Source organism: Capricornis sumatraensis, unplaced genomic scaffold (genome assembly GCF_032405125.1).
Source record: "Capricornis sumatraensis isolate serow.1 unplaced genomic scaffold, serow.2 scaffold10, whole genome shotgun sequence".
NCBI classification, from domain to species: Eukaryota; Metazoa; Chordata; class Mammalia; order Artiodactyla; family Bovidae; genus Capricornis; species Capricornis sumatraensis.
This window is the reverse complement of record NW_027184621.1, coordinates 613,546-628,986: the sequence shown is the minus strand read 5'-3', so window position 1 is coordinate 628,986 and position 15,441 is coordinate 613,546. Positions and strand designations below refer to the sequence as shown.

Here is a 15,441-nt window from a genome sequence, read left to right as displayed (position 1 = left end):
GTTCTAGCAAGATTAATTTGGCTTCATCTGTGACCCACATTTGCCATTGTAGTAGCTGTTGTGGAGTCATAACCATTTTAGCAACTGCAAAAAAATCTGCATGAAGCCATTCATCCACCCAGCCCCTAAGAAATTCCATACAGTAGGGTGAGGTAGGTCCATATATTGTACATGCCTTTTTGAATTGCGTGAGCAAATCAAATTCCGGTGATTGTCATTGATTATGTCCAGGTTGAGGATTATTAAGTTGGACCGGAAAAGCCCATGCACAAAGAGGCATGTCCCGAGGAGCAATGATAGGAAATAGGGGAGCAGTAGCAGCAGCGGACAGCATTGCAGCGGGCGGAAAGACCGGTGTTAGAGGCTTGTTAATATGAGCTCATGAAAAGCAAGGTAAAGGCAGATCAGGGGCCTCTGGCAAAATTGATTGTTTGACTGCTTTCAGCATCTGTGACTCTTGTTTGTCTGTAATCTGCTCTAGCATGACATTTTTCTGATTTAAAACCTCTGATAGATCTTTCTCTTCTAATTCACATTCATGCAGGGATCAAACAGTTTCAACCTCTAAATCTTCTCCTGAGCCATCTAATTGCTCCATAACAGCCCATAAAACAGACCAAGTTACCCGCCATTGTGGGGGGATTTTTACCCCCTGTCTATAAGCTTTTAAAACATTATTCTTTGCTCTTGTCCAAGTTTGTAAATCCAAGGTTCCTTCCTCCGGAAACCATGGATATATTCAACCACTGTCTGGTAACAGCTAGTTAACTGCTCTTCAGGCAGATTAACCCCATATTGTTTCAAGAAATGATGCATGAGATGAACAAAAGGAATTTTACTTGACTGATGTCCCATCCTGCTTACCTCGCTTCTGGAGGAGTGTGGCCCTTTTTCAAAATCAGTCTGCTGCTTTGACCCCCATGTTGGGTGCCAGTTGTAAGGCTCTGAGAACCACACTCTGAAAAGGACACTCAGGGACAGTCTCTAGTGGACTGACAAAGTTTATTATCCAATTGTGTAGTTTTATAATTTTCAGGGAATAGAGCATAAAGCTGTTTTGCACGTAGCCATTCCAGATAAACATTAAAGCATTCAAGCATAAGATAGAGTTCAACCGCCCAAGCCATAACATAGCTTTGGTGAGACTCTAAAGGGTGTCTTATCATGAAATAACAGTCCTTGCTCTCAGAAACAGGTGGTCACAAGGAAGCCTTCGAGCGCCTCAAGGCCGGGTGTATTGACCCTTCATCATCTGTTCCCAGCCTTGGACACTCAGTGAACGCTCATAACCCTTTGTTATGCTCGTCCCTGCTTCCAACCTTTGTCATGAGTGGAGCAAATACACTTTCAGTATTTGCTTAAAGCCTTCCAGCTCCTCCACAGTCCAGGAGCCTCCCTTTGCCTGGCAGTCTACGGGCAGAGCCATGGATGACCCGGAGTCTGCATCTCATTAGGGGCCGAGGCTGGTGCTGAGTGAATCCCCAGTGAGGATTTTTTCTTAAAAACCATCCTAAGTGACTTCAGCTCCATTGCTTTTTGCCAAAAACCTACAATGATCCCAAGAACTTTGTACACTCCAAGAGTGGTGACTGGACGTGGAGCCCAGCACAGACCCAAGTCAGTCCTGCCCTGAGTCCCACAGGCCAGGCACATCATCCCCCTTCTGTGGCCTGGCTTTCTTCTGCCAGGACCCCCAGAATGGTGGAAAGGAAAGTGTGGCCTCAAGCTGAGGGCCCCAGCGTGGACTCCAAGCCCCTGAGGGTCCCCTTGGGAAGTCTGGTGGACCATAGTCCCTACTGCCATCGGGCAGCTCTGTCTGGGGGTAATGTCATGTTTCTTTGCTTTCTGTTGTGATGGGGCACTGCAGTTATCTCTGGGTGATTGGGAAGTCTGCTGGTGTTACATGCTCCTGCTTTAGATGGGGAAACATTATTGTTGCATTGATGCTGCTCACTCAATACTGGGAATCTGTTAAACACAAATGGCAAGGGGAACAGAGAAAAACAGAAAAAGAAAAATGGAGAGTTGCTGGGTTGCTTCAGGTCTCACCTGTGATTAAGAGTGTGTACAGCCTGCACATGAGTCCGATTTCCCACACCTGCCAGCTACCAGGTGCCAGGCGCTGATTTTAGATCACCAGCTTCACTAAGGAGTCATTGACAGAAACAGTTTGTGTGTATTTCAAGTCTACATTGTGATGACTTGATGCCCATAGACATCTTGGAATGATTACCCAACATACACATCACCTCACACGGTTAACTCTGTGTGTGTGTGTGTTGTTTATGTTGTTCTTATAATCCATGAACACAATATAGATAGCTCTCCATTTTTTAGATCTTCTTTAATTTATCTTAGAAGTTTATAGTTTGCTGTATGTCTTGCACATGTTTAATTAGATATCTTGATATTTTCAGTGCCATTATAAATTCCTAATAGATAGAGATAGAATTGACTTTTCTATAGTCACTTGCTAAATCCATTTATTTCAAATAATTCTAATTGTATTTATTTATGTGTACACAATTATGTCTGCAAATAAGTTCTTTTTTCCCCCTTTGCAACTGTGATAACCCTTTTCTTTTTCTTGCCTTATTGTACAGACTAGGATCTCCAGTACAGAGTACAGTGGTGAACAGAATTAGTGAGAATAAGTATCCTTGTGTCTTTCCCATTATCAGAGGAAAAGCTTTCAGTATTTCACCATCACACATGATATTAGCTTTTTTGTAGATATTTTTATCAAAATATATAAATTCTTCTCTGTTAATTTACTAAGAGTTTTTTTCTTAGTCATGAACTAAAATTATTACATTTAATTTTCTTGTTTATTTTCTGCAGATTTTGAAACAGGTGATTTTTCTCTTATGTGGTGATTAAACTTTTAAAAAAATTTTGCGATTCTAAAACAACTCCAAGCTGATCTTGATGTATTCTCCTTCTGTTGGACTTTATTTGTTAGTGTTTTCTTTAGGATTATTTCATCTATACTCACAGTCTGTAATTTTACTTTCTTGTACTTCTTCTTGGTTTTAGTATCAAGGTTATGCTAGTCTTATAAAACAAGGGTGGAGGGTGTTCCTTGTTTACCCTGAGAACTCCTGTAAGATTACTGTTTTCTTTCCTAGAGTTTTGGAAGAATTGATTGGCAAAACCAGTTGGTTTCACTGTAGGGAATCTTTAAATTTCAGATGTCATTTTTTTCATGCAAATAAAATTTTCTGATTTTGTATGTATTCTTGGGTCTATTTAAGTAAAGCATTTCCCCCCTACTAGGAATTTATTGAGGCCAGCAGACTCTCCAATTAGTAAGTGAACTGTGGTTCATAATATCTGTCTTATCTGCCAAATGTGTTGTCTCCCTTTTTAAAAATCCTTGATACTGGTGATTTGTGCTTTGTCTCTTTTTCTTAATCAGTCTCTCTAGGGGTTTATTAGTTTTATTCGTCCTTTCAAAGAGCCAACTTTCGGCTTTTTTTTTTTTTTTATTTCATATTTGCTTTCTGTTTCCTTATTTTCTGCTCATTTTTTCCCATCTGTCTTGTGTTTCTTTTGCTTTGCTTTTTTTCTGGTTTCTAGAGATAGACGCTTAATTGATTTTTACCCTTCCTCCTTTTCCAATATATGTGTTTAAGGCTTTAAGTTACCCTCTAAACACAGTTCACTCCGTCCCACAAGGTGGAATAAGCCAGATTTTCATTATCTTTTATGGAAAAGTATTTTCTAATTTTCTTTGTGTTTTTTAAAATTATTATTCATGAAATTCTTCAAGCAATATGTCATTTAACTTCCCAATGTTTGGGGAGGTTTTTCTAATGACCCTTTTTAAAGTTCTAGTTTAATTCCATGAAAAGGCCAGTCTTTGTCTTTTTGGGCTACTGTTATAAATACCATAGACTAGCTGATAAACAATAGAAAGTTGTTTCTTATAGTCCTGGAGGCTGGGGAGTATCAAGATCACCAGCAGGTGCCACGTCTGGTGAAGCCTGTTTCCTACTTCCTAGACTGCCTGCTGATTCTCCCTGTCCTCGAAGCATGGAAGCTCATTCCTTCCTGACCTGACCCTGCCCAGAGTGCCTACCTCCTAGGATCATCACCACATGCTGGGTGAACTTTCAGGGCACATAAACCGTCAGCCTGTTGCAATTCCTAAGTATACCCTGCATTATTTCAGTCCTTTGAAATAATTTGAGCTTTCCTAATGGCCCAATATATATTCACTTTGTTATATGCTCCCTGGGCTCTTGAAAATTATATGTATCAATGGGAATGCAATGTTCTATGTGTATCGGTTAGATCAGGTTTGTCACTCATGTATTTCAGATTTCAGTAGCCACGTTAAGTAAAACAGAAATAGGTGAAATTACCTGTAATATATTTTATTTTAGCACAACCAAAATATATCATTTCAGTGTGTAATCAGCATGATAAAACCTAATGAAATATTTCATGTTCTTTTTTTCATGCTATGTCTTAAAATCCAGTGTGTGTTTCATGTTTGCAGCACATCTCATTTTAGAGCCAGCCACATTTTAGGTACTTCATGGCTGCAGGTGACTACATACCAGGGAGCCCAGTTCCATGAGAGATGTGTCTTTTTTTTTTTACTTTTTTTTTTTAATTTAAATTTTTATTTTTACTTTATTTTACTTTACAATGCTGTATTGGTTTTGCCATACATTGACATGTGTCTTTAACATCTCCCACTGCGATTGTGAACTTGACTATTACTCCTTTTCTATTTCTGTCAGTTTTTATGTATTGATATTTTGAGGTTATGTTATTCAGTTCAGTTCACTTCAGTTCAGTCACTCAGTCTTGTCCGACTCATTGCAACCCCATGAATCACAGCACGCCAGGCCTCCCTGTCCATCACCAACTCCCAATTTCACTCAGATTCATGTCCATCGAGTCAATGATGCCATCCAGACATCTTATCCTCTGTCGTACACTTCTCCTCCTGCCCCCAATCCCTCCCAGCACCAAAGTCTTTTCCAGTGAGTCAACTCTTTGCAAGAGGTGGCCAAAGTACTGGAGTTTCAGCTTTAGCATCATTCCTTCCAAAGAAATCTCAGGGCTGATCTCCTTCAGAATGGACTGGTTGGATCTCCTTGCAGTCCAAGGGACTCTCAAGAGTCTTCTCCAATACCACAGTTCAAAAGCATCAATTCTCTGATGCTCAGCCTTCTTCACAGTCCAACTTTCACATCTATACATGACTACTGGAAAAACCATAGCCTTGACTAGACAGACCTTAGTCAGCAAAGTACTGTCTCTGCTTTTGAATATGCTATCTAGTTTGGTCATAACTTTTCTTCCAAGGAGTAAGTGTCTTTTAATTTCATGACTGCAGTCACCATCTGCAGTGATTTTGGAGCCCCCAAAAATAAAGTCTGACACTGTTTCCACTGTTTTCCCATCTATTTCCCATGAAGTGATGGGACCAGATGCCATGATCTTTGTTTTCTGAATGTTGAGCTTTAAGCCAATTTTTTCACTCTCCTCTTTCACTTTCAGGTACATTCAAATTTAGAATCCTCATCTTCTTGCTAGATTGAACTTGTATCAGTATGAGATGCTCCTTTTTATCTCTAGTAATGCTTCTTTCTTTAGACACAATTTGCCAGTGATATTGCCACATCAGTTTTCTGTCCTTGTTTGCCTGCATATCTCTTACTTTCAGCTTTCTAAAAGACCTTCCATCTTAACATGTGCCTCTGTGAATAGTGTATAGTTTTCATTGTAATCAGTTTGACACTTTATCTTTTGAGAGTATTTGCTCTATTTATCATGCTGATATTTCATTGTGTAGATACCACGTGACTGTTTGTTTTCTGTTTGTCCCACCTATTCTGTGTTCTTTTCTCTTGCCTTCTTTTAAAAGTATGAAGTGTTTTTCTAGTTCTGTACTCCTATCAGGTTGTTGGGTATACATTTGCAGATTCAGTGTGTGTTTTACATTCAAGTCTAACTTAGTACTTTTACTGCTTCCTTGGCATGACTGTTTCCTCTTTGTCACTGTTACACTTTAAATTGTTAGATATATTTTTGGCATTAACATCATTGTTTTGTAAAGTTAGTATTTACCCTCACAGTTACCTCGTTGTTGGTCTTTACTAGTTTTTTTTATATTTCCATCAGAGACTACTTTTTTTTTTCCACAATATTTTGTTAGTTCATGTCTGTGTGTGATGAGTGGTCTCATTTCCATTTGCCCTAAAAGTCCTTATTTTGCTTTCACTTTTGAAGAGTGTTTTTCTTGGGCATAGAATTCCAGGTTGGTGGTTATTTGTTTTTCAGCATTTTACAGATGCCAGTCCATTATCTTCTGACTTCCTTGTTCTTGAAAAGTCAGCTCTTGGTGTTGTTGTGCCATTAAAAGCCACACCCTTTTTCCTCTGAGTGCTTGAACATTTTCTTCTTGCCTTAGGCACCGCAGAGAAACTGAAACCAATGTGTGGTTTTCATTTTTGAGTCAATGGTCTGATTCTTGAACCAACTCTTGCTACTGTCCCTGTCAGTCAGTTCAGTCACTCAGTGTCTGAGCCATTGCAACCCAATCCCATGGACTGCAGCATGCCAGGCTTCTCTGTCCATCACCAACTCCCGGAGCTTGCTCAAGCTCATGTCCATTGAGTCGGTGATGCCATCCAACCATCTCATCCTCTGTCGTTCCCTTCTCCTCCTGCCTTCAGTCTTCCCCAGCATCAGGTTCTTTTCTAATGAGTCAGTTCTTTGCATCAGGTGGCCAAATTCTTAGAGCTTCAGCATCAGTCTTTCCAGTTAATATTCAGGTCTGATTTGCTTTAGGATTGATTGGATGGATCTCTTAGCAGTCTACAGGGCTTTCAAGAGTCTTCTCCAACCCCCCAGTTCAGAAGCATCGATTCTTTGGCATTCGGCCTACTTCATGGGCCAACGCTCACATCCATACATGATTACTGGATAAACCATAACTTTGACACAATAAGCGTTTGTTGGCAAAGTAATGTCTGTTTTTTAATAAGCTGTCTAGCTTTCCTTCTAAGGAGCAAGCAACTTTTAATTTCACCATCTGCAGTAATTTTGGAGCCCAAGAAAATAAAGTCTGTCACTGTTTCCATTATTTCCCTGTTTATTTGCCATGAAGTGATGGGGCTGGATGCCATGATCTCCATTTTTTCAATATGAGTCTTATGCCAGCTTTTCCTCTCTCCTCTTTCACTTTCATTAAGAAGCTCTTTAGTTTCAACCCCTGGAGGCATTTCTTTTTCCCCTTTCTGTCTTTTCTCCACCATGAGTTCAGTTCAGTTCAGTTCAGTTCAGTCGCTCAGTCGTGTCTGACACTTTGCGAGCCCATGAATTGCAGCAGGGCTCCCTGTTCATCACCAACTCCCAGAGTTCACTCAGACTTGCATCCATTGAATCAGTGATGCCATCCAGCCTTCTCATCCTCGGTCATCCCCTTCTCCTCCTGCCCCCAATCCCTCCCAGCATCAAAGGCTTTTCCAATGAGTCAACTCTTCGCATGAGGTGGCCAAAGTACTGGAGTTTCAGCTTTAGTATCATTCCATCCAAAGAAACCCCAGGGTTGATCTCCTTTAGAATGGACTGGTTGGATCTCCTTGCAGTCCAAAGAACTCTCAAGAGTCTTGTCCAACACCACAGTTCAAAAGCATCAATTCTTCAGCACTCAGCCTTCTTCACTGTCCAACTCTCAAATCCATACATGACTACTGGAAAAACCATAGCCTTGACTAGGCAGACCTTAGTCAGCAAAGTAATGTCTCTGCTTTTGAATATGCTATCTAGTTTTGGTCATAACTTTTCTTCCAAGGAGTAAGCATCTTTTAATTTCATGGCTCCAATCACCATCTGCAGTGATTTTGGAGCCCCCAAAAATAAAGTCTGACATTGTTTCCACTGTTTCTCCATGAGGGTCCCCATTTATAGTTTTTAACAACGTAGTTTAACAAGGAGCTCCTTCAAAATATTCTATACTTTTTTCCCTCTTATATATATTTTTTAACTAACCCATCCTTCAGTTCACTGAACCTCTCTCCAGCTACGTCCAATTTGATGTTAAGCCCAGAGAATGAGTTTTTAAATTCAGTCACTGTTATTGTAAAGTTCTGGAACCGGTTTTGGTTCTCAGAGATTTTTTTTTTCCTTTTGCAAGTATATTTTTGAACAGGTGACGTTTGCACCTGATGCCTCTAGCATACCTCTGATATGTTGATATACATCTGATACCTCTGGATCTGGTTCAGTTCTCTTTTTCTTGGTCCTGTTGGTTGTTACAACCTCTTTTGTTTTTTTGATTGCATGTTGGACATTATGTTTGGAAAACTCTAGAGGTTCTGGTGATGCTGTCTTCTCCAGAGTTTCCTCTGACACAGAGCTGTCTGTCCCTCAGGACCTTGAGGCTGGAGGATCCTTGTAAGCTCAGTCTTAGCAGCCTTCACCTACCTTCCCCCTGACCCCAGGGAGGAGCCTTCCTGAATCTCCGTCTGGAAGCCTGGGCTGCCTCTCAGGCCCCTCCTTCTTGGCAGGTCCTGACCCACCGTCTGTCTCCTGAGCACCATGAGGTGACTGATACTCAGCACTTAGCTGGTTTAGGCAGAGTGTTGTGTACATTTTCTGACATCCGGACTGACTTGTCTGGCCTGTGCTCGAATTTTTGTCTTCCAAGCCCAAGGAACCATCCAGAGCTGTGTTAGCCAGCCCCCTCCTCTTGACTTTTTCTCTGCCTTTTCTTCACAGAGTCAGCTTTGTTCAGATGCCCCGAGGGAAGGAGTGGCCCTCTCAGTCTCCAACTCCCTCACTGGGCTTCCATTTCATTTGAATTTTTTTTTATTGTGGCTGCCTAAGGACCTCTTTTAAAATGTATTTCTAGCTCTTGGTAGGCTGACCTACAAGCTGCTTGCATCTGTCACTGGAAGTGGGGGTGCCCTGGGTGTCTTCAGTCATCTGAAGCCACATGTAACAGTCACAGTAATTGTATTGATCATCTTTATTTGATACCAGGGAAAACAAGAACCAGGGGTCCTTGCTTAGTACCCACGGTTGTATTTCTGATCAGAATCCCCAGCTTGCCTGGGCTGTTTCAGTGCCACGTGAACTTGGGAAGAAGGTGGAGCAAGCAGCCCACATGGCCTGGAGACAGAGGAGCTGGTCTGCCCTCTTCCCCTGCCGCTGCCAGCCCAGGCCTTGCGATGACAGGCTGCTGGTGGTGGAGGAGAAGGCTGAGGAGGGAGGGGTTACCTGACCTGTATTCTGTGACATGATCACATTGTGGGCTTTGTTTTTTTTTTTTTTTTCAGTTTAAAAAATGACTTCTTTTAGTCAGTTTCACTTTAAGGTTGAAAATGAAGATTTTATTCTTAAAATTGAGCACAGTGATTTTTCAGTCTCTTTGAAAGCAACAGTTGAGATTTTAAAAAGACATATCAGAGAACTCTAGTAGATAATGTCAAAAAAAGAGAATGTGAACAGGGTGAACAGCGGGCGGGACCCCAAACTGTACTCTGTCTCTCCCAGAGTGTGTAATTGCTGAGATGGGTGGATATAGAACCCCAAGCACCCTGGGGACTGAGGTCCTCAAGTGACAGCAGGGGTCCTGGCTGATCCAGGGATGGTGTGGCCTGTGCCCTGGTGAGTGGAGAGCCACGAGGGTAGGAGTGGGGCCAAGAGATGGGTGGGAGACTTGGGGATGGAGGGTGGGGCAGCACCTGGTGGGGTCTGGAAGGCACTGGCTGTCATGGCTCAAGGCAGGGACACCCCTGAGCCTCCACCATGCAGCCCCCATGGGGCAGAGTCGTCTGGCAGCCCAGGGTCGAAGTTAAGAGGGTGAGTTTGCAGCAGGTTGAATGAACCCCTGTACCCACTGTGGGTTCATTTTAAGTGCCTGGAGGGAGGTTGGTCAAGCCCTTGTTGAGCTCGAGTAAGACAGTCAGTCAGGGAGGACCGAGCTCAGGGTGAGAGTGTGGGGCAGCTAGCTTGGTGAGTCCACCTCAGCTGGGTGGGTTCTGGGGATACCCTTGAGTTCAGGGGTGCCCCTTCAGTAGCCTCACTGGAGGCTTGTTTGGGTGTTGGAGGGGGAAGAAGCCCACTTAGAAGACGTGCTCATTCCTAGCAGTGGTGGTTTCTGAAGCAGTTTAAACTGTTCAGTTCGACTGTGACCCAGTATCTTGCAAGGTCATGTTTGATGGTGGGCGTGAGCTGTGGGCATGGCCTTCCTTCTCCCACACCCACAGTCAGCTGCCATCTTTTTGGCAGCCCCTCCCCCCTCTGCATCCTTGACAGTGGGCCTGAGCCCAGCCCCCCTGTTACCACGGAGCCCCTTGTGACTGAGTGGGTTCTGGGTTTCTGGCTCCTGGGAGATGTGCTTCTGGCAGAGCCTTAGTGCCATTTCTTCTTGAGACAGTGGTGCTGGTGGTCATAGGGTGAGAGCAGTGGTCATAGTGTGAGAGCGGTGTGTATGAGAGTGGTATGTGAGAGCGGTGCTTTTGAGATCAGAAGTGAAAGTGGTGTATGTGAGAGCAGTGGCCGTAGTGTGAATAATGGTTGTCATAGTGTGAGATCGGTGGTGATAGCTCGGGCGCTGATGTATGAGACTGTGAAACAGCAGTTGCTCCTGAGTGGAGGGCTGCCCCCATTCGTGACGATGGGTCACAGCAAAGCCTGCCTATGAGCTCTTTTTCAGTGCTGCAACCCCAAGGCAAAGGCCAAGACAAGGAAGAACTTGGCCTTTGCCCATGTCCTGGAAGCAGAGTGGCCTGAGGTGAGAGCAGCTGGGGGCTGGACCGGTCGGATTGGTCCTCACCCCATGAAGCATTGGGGTTGTGTTTCATTTTGTTTCCATGGTTGTGGGCCCTGGCTGCCAGGGCATTTTGGCCTTAGTGGGTAGGATCAACCCCAGGAGGTTGACCTTGTACGAGGTTGTGCAGGTGCTGCATGGAGGATAGGCGAAGGCCCCACAAGAAGGGAAACACTACCTGGAGGAGTCTCTGGGGCATGAGATTGAGCTAGAGAGTCAGTCCTTGAAGCAGTAAGGCTAAGCATCTTAATGTTCTCTATCCTAAAAAGCACAGACCAGTGTGTCCAAGATTTTAATGATGAGTACCTATTGCTTACATGTATAACATACACCCTCATAGCTTCAAATATCTACTACATGCCTCTTACAGGTGCTGGGCACTGTTTTGGGTGCTGAATACTCAGTGTGTAGTAGGGGATACGTAGCCCAGGATGTTTTGTTTTGTTTTGTTTTTAATCTGTGCTAAGAAAAATAGAAGAATGAAAGACTCAGTGGTTCAGTTTGAGCAAGTTCACCACGTGGATGACCCCAGGTGCACGCAAATTGTGGTAAAATACACAACCCAGATAATCACGATGGTGTGATCACTCATCTAGAGCCAGACATCCTGGAATGTGAAGTCAACTGGGCCTTAGAAAGCATCACTATTCTAAGCTAGTGGAGGTGATGGAATTCCAGTTGAGCTATTTCAAACCCTGAAAGATGATGCTGTGAAAGTGCTGCACTCAATATGCCAGCAAATTTGGAAAACTCAGCAGTGGCCACAGGACTGGAAAAGGTCTGTTTTCATTTGAATCCCAAAGAAAGGCAATTCCAAAGAATGCTCAAACTGCCACACAATTGCACTCATTTCACATGCAAGTAAAGTAATGCTCAAATCCTCCAAGCCAGGCTTCAGCAATACATGAACTGTGAACTTCCTGATGTTCAAACTGGTTCTAGAAAGGGCAGAGGAACCAGAGATCAAATTGCAAACATCCGATGGATCATCAAAAAGGCAAGAGAGTTCCAGAAAAAAACATATATTTCTGTTTTATTGATTATGCCAAAGCCTTTGAATATGTGGATCACAATAAACTGGAAAAATCTGAAAGAGATGGGAATACCAGACCACCTGACCTGCCTCTTGAAAAACTTGTATGCAGGTAGGGAAGCAACAGTTAGAACTGGACATGAAACAACACACTGGTTCCAAATAGGCAAAGGAGAATGTCAAAGCTGTACATTGTCACCCTGCTTATTTAATTTATACACAGAGTACATCATGAGAAAAGCTGGAGTGGAAGAAGCACAAGCTGGAATCAAGATTAATGGAAGAAATATCAATAACCTCAGATATTCAGATATGGCTTTTCAAGTAGTCATGTATGACTGTGAGAGTTGGACTGTGAAGAAGGCTGAGCACAGAAGAATTGATGCTTTTGAACTGTGGTGTTGGACAAGACTCTTGAGAGTTCCTTGGACTGCAAGGAGATCCAACCAGTCCATTCTGAAGGAGATCAACTATGGGATTTTTTTGGAAGGAATGATGCTAAAGCTGAAGCTTCAGTACTTTGACCACCTCATGCGAAGGGTTGACCCATTGGAAAAGCCTTTGATGCTGGGAGGGATTGGGGGCAGGAGGAGAAGGGGACGACTGAGGATGAGATGGCTGGATGGCATCACTGACTCGATGGATGTGAGTCTTAGTGAACTCTGGGAGTTGGTGATGGACAGGGAGGCCTGGCATGCTGCGCTTCATGGTGTTGCAAAGAGTCAGACATGACTGAGCGACTAAACTAACTAACAGATATGAAGATGAAACCATCCTTATGGCAGAGAATGAAGAGGAACTAGAAAGCCTCTTGATGAAACTTAGATAGGAGAGTGAAAAAGTTGGCTTAAAGCTCAACATTCAGAAAACTAAGATCATGGCATCTGGTCCCATCACTTCTTGGCAAATAGATGGGGAAACAGTGGAAACAGTGTCAGACTGTATTTTTTTGGGTTCCAAAATCACTGCAGATGGTGATTGCAGGCATGAAATTAAAGACTCTTACTCCTTGGAAGGAAAGTTATGACCAACCTAGATAGTATATTGAAAAGCAGAGACATTACTTTGCCAACAAAGGTCTGTTTAGTCAAGGCTATGGTTTTTCCAGTGGTTACGTATGGATGTGAGAGTTGGACTGTGAGGAAAGCTGAGCACTGAATTATTGACGCTTTTGAACTGTGGTGTTGGAGAAGACTCTTGAGAGTCCCTTGGACTGCAAGGAGATCCAACCAGTCCATCCTAAAGGAGATCAGTCCTGGGTGTTCATTGGAAGGACTGATGTTGAAGTTGAAGCTCCAATACTTTGGCCACCTCATGCGAAGTGTTGACTCACTGGAAAAGACCCTTATCCTGGGAAGGATTAGGGGCAGGAGGAGAAGGGGACGACAGAGGATGCGATGGCTGGATGGCATCACTGACTCGTTGACATGAGTTTAGGTAAACTCCAGGAGTTAGTGAGGGACAGGGAGACATGGCATGCTGCAATTACTGTGGTTGCAGAGAGTTTTGGACACGACTGAACAACTGAATTGAACTGGACATATAACATGAATTTAACATTTTAACCAGTTTATTGAACAACTGAGTGACTTCAGTGGAGTCAGTCTAATAGATGGCCTTGGGGACCCATCAGTCTTTTCCCCAGAGGAACACTCCAAAGCCTGGTGGCCTTGTAGACCTTACCTTTTTTCTTCACTCTCCCCAGTGGTTCTAGGTCACTTGCCTATGTGTTGTTTAAGAATTTCTTTATCCACTTTGTTGTTAGGTTTATGTTTAGGAAAGTTTCTTAGACGTCCCTGGACGTTCTTGAGAAGGCAGGCTTGGATTCCGGGTTCTCCCGTGCTGCATGCCTGCCAGGTCGAGGTGGAGGCTTAAGGCCAGTCTGAGTTGTGGTGGTCTGTGTGGTCTTGGTGTCAGCGGACCCCCTCTTCTCTGGAGGGGCAAGGAGATCCTTTGTGTGGAGCCTGGAGAGACATGTCAGGGTAAGTCTTCAAAGTCTCACTCTATTTTAAATTTGTGTTTGCATATAGTTACACGTTTAACTGTTTTCTAGGAGTGTCCAACTCGTACTGAAGAACTAAATATATGCAAGGAGCAGCTTCTTAAAAGAGAAGAAGAAATAGCTGTGCTCAAAGTGGAAAGGAGCAACACCAGGGTCAGTAGGGGGATTCTTACGTGTTGACATTTGCCCCGCAGGGATCACCACTGGACTCCGTGTTGTTGTCTTTAAAGTCTGTCTGATTTTCAAGTCACTTTTTGCATCTTCCCACTGAGCAGACCAGGGTGGATCAGTTCGGGTTTCTCATACCTTGCTTCAAATTTATGGTGAGAGCTAATGTAATTTTAGTACATTTGAGGGGGGAGTTCTCTCAACTTACATTTTTATCCAAGATACACTTTCTGTGGGATCTTAGTTCCCCGAGCAGGGATTAAAACTCATGACCCATGCAGAAGTGTGGAGTCTTAACTACTGGGCCACTGGGGAAGTCCACTCTAACTTTAGACTGAACTGGCAGGATTCCAATGTGTCTTAGCATGTTTTCGGCTATAGCATGAGGCTGAGAGGGGTTATCTGCCCTGAATTCAAATATGAAGTTGAAGGTGTTCCTTTGGCCCTGCCGTGCACCTGCTGCTGGATCACCTGAAGTGCCTGGTTTCCTGGTATGTGTCATCCCTCTGGATGACGGCGGGCAAGCAGCAGGTGCAGTCCCCAGCCAGCATGACCAGTAAGGTGGAGGTGCTCAGGGCACTGAAATCTGTTCGAGCACCACAAGGTCCTGGATGAGAAAGTACCAGCCACCCGGCTGTCCTGGATTTGTACACTTGCTGCCTTGTTAGGTGGATGAGGCATGTATTTATGTAACTAGTTGACTTTTGAGCTTCTTGAATTTTTCTAAATACATTTTTTCCCATAAGAAGTCAGAGTTTTATATGGTTAAAAAGTGTTGGCTGTGTATATGCTCAGTCATGTCCCAGTCTTTGTGACCCTGTGGACTATAGCCCACCACACTCCTCTCTTCTTGGGATTTCCTAGACAAGAATACTGGAGTGGGTGGCCATCTTCTAAGCCAGGGGATCTTCCCAACCCAGGGATCGAACCTGCCTCTTGCAATGGCAGGCAGATTCTTTACCACTGAGCCACCTGGGAAGCCTCCAGTTAAAAAGTATTAGTTGACATAAATATCTCAAGATTTATTATATTCTGTATATTAATTTGCAGTTAAAAAACTTGGTAATAAAATTAATTTAGGATAACATTTTGTTCCCTCAAACTTAGAATTTAAAGCTGTTAACAAGCAGATTTTCTTGACGTTAAGATCAATGAGAGACATTAAAGGTATTCTGTTACAGCAGCCATGTATTAGGGTGAGTATACAATCAGACGTGCATTAACATATATACACACATCAACACACGGTGACTCAACCCCTTTTATTTCAGTTGAGAGAGCGATTATGAGTAGCAATCAAAAGGTGTAGTTTGTTAGAAGAATAATTATGTGCTACACATAAAGAGGTAAGTTTGATCAGTCATCGTGTAATTTCGGTTAAGGGTTTGTCATTTGTATCCTTTCATTTCAAAAAAGTATGAAGGCTGTAGTGGTGGACAT

General features: G+C 43.2%; 1 pseudogene; it reads left to right on the top strand.

The window, feature by feature from the left end:
- LOC138072358 (liprin-alpha-1-like) overlaps positions 1-15,441 on the top strand; it is a 52,721-nt pseudogene that overhangs the window by 4,136 nt on the left and 33,144 nt on the right.